Raw genomic sequence first — 6,696 nt, forward strand, 5'->3', positions numbered from 1 at the left:
ATCTTCTGGGTCGAAGAAAGCATGGCGGTGTGATGACCTTCTCTCTCTCTCTCTCTCTCTCTCTCTCTCTCTTCATCCACGGGCTACAGGGTTGCATACTCCTTTTCTTGCACACAAGGCGGCGGCGGCTGCATTGGCCTACTGTGCTCCAATTGCATACTATGGGATGGAAATGATGACGATGTGCTGCTTGCTTTTCTGTACACCGTGGCGATGGTGGCGACAGCGTGGTCTTTGTTGAATATTGTCTCAATCGCCTGCACTTCCTTTTGCTAGCTTGCTGCTACTACTGTTGTACATTGGAGGAGATGCCGCTTTGGTTTTAAAGATGGTAATGACACGATGATAGTTTTTTTGTGCCCAAGTTTTGAGCTCAATACATGTGCCCACCCAAAACCTTAGGAAGAGAATGATCTTGTCCAGTATGGTTTGAAACCTTAGGAAATAAGTGGTTATTGCATGGCCACTTGCTAAAATGAACTATTGTTGTAAAATGAACTATTGTTGTTAATCGAGTTAACTGATACATGAATAGAGAATGGAGAGTAGTCGATAAGGAGAGGCACATTGGAGCCAGAGGAAAAAGGAGGAGAGAAGAGGGTGAAAGAGCCAAGAGAGAGATAGAGGAATTGTGAGAAAGCTCTATGGAAGCTTATTGTTGTGCTTTTGCTATTTTGTTAGTTTGGATTGGAGGTCGTTTGCGACCGATAACGGTATTTTGTTTGGGAAGAACACATGGGAATCGATGTGAGAAAGCTTGCTTATGTCCAGAGAAGAGGGTGATAGAAGATCTTGTAAGAGGTTGGTGCCGTAGGATCTCTGAAGTTGTAGCTCTATTGGAACTTGGACCGGCCCAAGGCTTTGCTCAACAGTTCTTTGCTAAAAGTTCTTTGCTAAAAGTTTGCAAAGTGTGGCTACAAATCCCTCTGTTGCTAGTTCTTGTGAAATTGAAGAAAAGGCTTGTATAGCTTATTGGGATACTTGTGTGGAGAATCCCTCTTGTTCTTAATAATCTTTCTGTTTTGTTGAACCCCCATGTCTCAGGGTTGTTGAGACAAGCTCATTAATCATCTATATGCAAGCAGCTCCTTATGTGCTTGGGTGGATGAGTTGATTTTTGCTCTACTTTTGTTGTATGGTTTGATATTGTTGAGAGAATATATGTGTGAGTGAGGTTCTAGGGTCTGGTGATTCAGGTGATTCAGGTCGAAAAACCAAGAAGCTTAGATTTTGAGTCAGCAGGGTCAGACAGTGTCAGTTGTTGTCAGCTGTGTGTTTGGATTAGTTAACTATTGTCAACTGTGTGTTTGGATTAGTCAGTTGATGTTTTGAAAGGATAGATGTTATCTTGTTAAAAATTGTGAAGTATGGGTTGACAATCAGAGAATTGTCACAGAAGTCAGTCAGACAGGTTGGGGATTGGATGGTGGTCTGTGTCAGCTGAGAGCTGATTCAGGTTAGAAAGGTGTCAACTAGGGTCTGTTAAGAATCAGAAAGGATTATCTAAGGGTGTACAAGGGCTTTTTTTTTGGGGGGTTGAGAGGAAGTGATATAGAGTTTCTATCTGATTGTTAGAATTCCAGTCAGTCTCAGCAGCAGTTAGATTTGCAGAATTGAAGGCGAAAGAGTTCCAAAGTTAGCAGACAGTCCGTTACTGTCAACTTGGAGTGTGTGAAGTTGAGTCTTGGTGGGATTTGAGGTTTTTGAGGTAGCGGGGACACTAGGGTGTTGAGGTCTAACTCAGAACTGTTGAAGTAGATAGGTGGGTCAATTTCCAATCAATAGGGGTGTGTTGGCAGGTCCTGTGAGGTTCTAAAGCAAGTTGTTGAAGATAGCTAAGGCTAGAGGAACCTTGGGGAACCTTGGGGCAGACATAATTCTAATTGGGGTTCAGCAGCTAGTGTCTGATTCAAAATTTCAATCAACACAACTAATCAATTTGTGTCAGCTCTGCTAGGAGTGTTTTTGGTCAGTTGTGGAAGACTTGAGAGTGAATATCAGAGTCATTGGAGGTCAAGATGGACCTAGGAGGACAGCTCTAGGGGAGTCAGGTATATCAGTTTTAGGAGTTTGGAGAATATTCACGTGTCTGACTATGTCAGCTAGAGGATGGAGGACATCAACTGAGTGGATTGTTACCTTGATTTGGTGTTTATGTTGGTGTTATGAAGATGCTAAGTGGTTGTTTCCTCCTCATGGTGGTGTATTCAGACGAGCTATAGAGGTAGGTTCCCTTGACACTTCAACAACTATGTTGGTGGATGTTGTTGGTTATGCACGTTCTCCTGCTCACCCAATATATGCTCAAACATGCCTTACCATGCTACTGCGGCCTCTTGCGTGCTACAACTAATGTTTGTGCTACTGCTTGTTGCTATAGTCAGCTTCTTCTCCAATTTTGCTCCACTACTGACTCTCTCTTGTGTAAGACTTTGTAGCCTTCAACTCATGTGAGGTGCTCATGCTATTTTGCTTCAAGAATGCTCCTCGTATAGGTCACGCACAATGGCTGGTCGCCTTGGTGGATTTCTTCACCTAATATCTCACCTGAATGACTTCCATTAATAGCAATACAACATTCTTCATCGTTTATTATTGCAAGTTAGTTCAGGTTTAAATTTTCTCTTTTGTCTATGCATGCTCTCTTGCTCGCATAAGACATGCTCAAAGCTGCCCTACCCTGCTGCTCGGCCTCTTGCGTGAGATAATCTCTTATTGGATATGTTTCAAGGGGGTTTAGGGTGAGCCTTAACATTTTTGGCACCGCCCTGCCGGCGGGGAGCCATCTTTTGGCTTTTTTCATTGTTTCTCCTCTAATCTACGCATTACCCATTCATTACCCATTTTCTTAATTAATGGTTTTCCATGAAAAAGATGTGGATTTGATGGTGTTTTGTGTGTGATTTGGTGTACAATAGCTCTCTTTTTTATTTTCGTAAAAAATATTTTTTGCTTAATTTGTTGTTTTTGTTTTTGTTGTTGTTATTGTGGTTTTCATGCTCTTAGGGCTTGAATATAGTTTGTATTAGGCTTAGTTTGCATCCATTGCATTAAACAATGCAATAGAATCCAATTCTTAGTGAATGTTAGCTCTCTTTATAGTGTTGAACATAGAACTAAAATCATTAATTTAGCTTAATTGTGTGTTTTTTGTTTAAATTGTTTACATTAGAGTGTTAGCAAGCATTAGGAGTAGCTTAATCTTTCAAAAATTTTCTTAAAACTATGAAAAAACCCTTGAATTCGACTAATTTCTCTTAATAGACTGGTTTTTATCATTAAGGGTGATTAATCTTGTTCAAGAGGCCAAAAATTTAGAAAATGTGTTAATTAGGATCTAAATTGATCATGTGAGTAGTCAAAAGTAGTGTTTTTGAGTGTTTTGAGAGCATCTAGATGCATCAAAACACCTATTTACATCAATTGGAGGATTTTGACTCTCTTTGCTTAATTTTACCTTAAAAGAGGAGACCAAAATTAAGAGTCTAATTAATCTCCTATTTTAAATTAATTTACACATTGGTTAATGCACATAGATTAGCATTTTCTTGCTCTATCCAATGATGTGCTCAATTGTGTGAATTAATTAAGGATTAGTGGTTAATTAGAGTCTTTGATTAATATAAAAGAGAGAAAGATTAGTGAAAAGATTAATCTTTTATTAATTCTTAATCATTTTTTTACATAACTCATTAAAGCTAATGAGCATTCAATGAGTAGATGCTCATGAGTTATCAAATTGTCCATTTTGGAGTTCATTTATGAAGGGTGTAAGGGGTGTCATAAAAAGGTTGACTTTTGATTCTTACTTACCTTTTTGAAAAAATGCCCATATCTCTTTAATTTTAAATTCAAAAAAATATTCCCCCAAAACGAAAATTCGTATTTTCCACTAGACTCCAAAAAAATGGAAAAAAAAACGGTTCACGTCGTGAACCATTTCTGCACTTTCACGGCCTAAGGTTTCACACCCTAGGAGTCCGTGGTCAAAAAAAAACTTAAAACAAATTTAATTTTTTCATGAAGTTCGGTTCACGGCTTGAAACCCTTCATTCACGTCGAATTTAATTTTTCTGTGAAGTCTGGTTCACGGCGTGAAACCCTTCGTTCATGCCCCTGAAAAAAAAACGAACTTAATTTTTTCGTGAAGTCTGCGGAGTTCATGGCATGAAACCCTAAGGTTTCACGACGTGAAACCTTAGGGTCGAAACACTTCGTTCACGCCTTAAAAAAACAAAACAAAAAACAAAATTGATAAAATTCGTGAAGTCTCGCTTCATGTCGTGAACTACACCCTGCTAGTTCACGACGTGAAAGGGGTTCTGACTTTGGAAAACATTCTTGTTTGGAGGCTTATATCTCATAAACCGTAAACCCGATGAAGGCACTCTAGGGCTCATTTTGAAAAGCTGACATCGAGCTCTTCAACTTTTTGAGGGTTTAATGACAAAATCACGAACGACTGAGGGAGTCAAAGTTGTAGTACTCTAAAAATACTACAACCCTCTCATACAGAGTTTTTCGAAATTCTTTTTGGAACAATCTCAAAAACGTGCTGTGAAACATGAATTTTTGTTTTAGATTTTTTTAAAAGTCTTGAGATAGTGATAGAAAATAGGTTTTAGGACTTCCTCTTCCATCTGGGAAGTTACTAGCATGCACTTTTTCTAGAAAAATATCTCTAAAAGGTCATTCACATGCGTAGAGCGCCAAAGCTAATTAGGACAAACAGACACTCGTTTGACCCAACGAAGACTACGCCAGGCTTCTTGAGGCTGTAATGGGCTATGAGAAAATATAAAAGGTTAAAAAAAAAAGAAAAGAAAATGTGTGCTTGCTCATTAAGAAGCATTTAGGCAATCAGACATGGCAACAATAAAGGGATTGCCAGGGATCACACAAGGATTGAACCCAATGGCTGACATCTTTGAGCCATTGAATCTATGCCACAAATGCACCTCCTAATACCATCGGCCATGCCTATAACAAGTATGTCATCGGGTTTTATACCCCTTGTCACTTCAATCCCACCGGGCTTTGGTCCTTTACCTAACATCTCCACAAATCCTATAGGTACTGATGATGCCCACACCTTGGACATACTAACTAGTCTAGGAAGGGGAGTAGCCCAAGGACTCAGTGAGTCTCTCCCAACAAAAAGAGCACTCACCTACGGCCTCATACAAACAACGGACGTACAAATTTTCAAAATCATGGACAAATACGACAGAATAACAGATAATGTTCAATTCATACAAGTGTTTGAATAAAGATGTGAAGCCTTTGGAAATCCCAACTGCCCCACCAAGATACATGCGTTGAACCTATGCTTAGAGGGCAAGGCTAGTTGATGGTTCATCACATTAATGCCGGTAATCAAGACCAACTTCAGAACCTTGAAAACATCCTTTATCCACGGCTTTTCTAGATAAGGTGATCGGTGGAGTGCAACAAAAGAACTCTATTCAATTGAGCATCAACCAAATGAATCCATTAGAGACTTTATCCTTCGGATAAAACTCTTGGACTCACAATGTGAGTCATAGGAAAAATTAAACGATTTTCAATTGATGAGATGTTTTATGATGGGCTTAAAGAAAAACAGCTTACACAACTTGATCATTGTATCCAACCGGGAAACATTCGATCAATGTTGTAAAGAAGTAGTATGTTTATATGACAACATGCTAGAAGATGATCATGCTACAAATTGTTTCTAATCTAAATCAGGTGAAGCAATGGCAAAAGAAAGATTGATCTCAAAATTGTCGTTCCCTGAATTCTATGCAACCTTGCTTAAAAGCTTTCAATCGACATCTCTAAGAGAAGATGAGCTCCTTCAAAACAAACCATCCTTAATGCCTCTGCAAGTGAGGAACAAAATGCCTTGTGTTCAGTGCAATCACTATGACCATCCCAATCCCCATTGTTCATACAAGGTACCTATTTTTCTGTACTGCATATATTGTAAATCCTTTGATCATGATACTAAAAAGTGTCCCAATTCATCAACAATTGACTCAAAACCTCTATTTCTTGTGCACCAAACAGAAACAGTCCAAAGGATAGAAACTGCTCAGGAAGTAGTTAATCGAATACTTCAGTGTTTCTATTGTCATGGACCTCACAAAGTGGCAGACTGCATAGTTTGGAATACTTTCATGCCCATAGTCACTGACACTTTGCATCCCATGTGTGAACGATGTGGCATTGATCACATATTCTAAGATTGCCCAAAATGAGTTGCTTCAATGCAACTTGTCTCATAAAATATAACTCTTAACATCTTAAGTGTACAAAACATGAGGTCAAAAAGCGCAACAAATGGGTGGCTCTCTATCCCGTGCCCAATGCCTTTGTCATTAACATGGCGGACCAGATCGAGGTTGGCAAGCTATCTCATGAGCTATGAATTGGCGCTGTTAGATTCTTTGCTAGAGTATATCACCAATCTACTTCCTTTGTTTCACCAATCTACTTCCTTTGGCAAGCTATCTCATGAGCTATGAATTGGCGCTGTTAGATTCTTTGCTAAAATATATCACCAATCTACTTCCTTTGTTTCACAGTATTGCAGTGAGGGCACGGCAAGCTGCATTTCATTCCATCGATGATCATGTCCCTTGATCGTCGTGGCTCTCTAGATCATGGCTATGGCGAAGGCTGCATTGGGGCTAGTGAGGTGGAGCTCTGGGG

The sequence above is a fragment of the Cibotium barometz genome, chromosome 62 (genome assembly GCF_041138505.1).
Source record: "Cibotium barometz isolate CiBa-2024 chromosome 62, ASM4113850v1, whole genome shotgun sequence".
NCBI classification, from domain to species: Eukaryota; Viridiplantae; Streptophyta; class Polypodiopsida; order Cyatheales; family Cibotiaceae; genus Cibotium; species Cibotium barometz.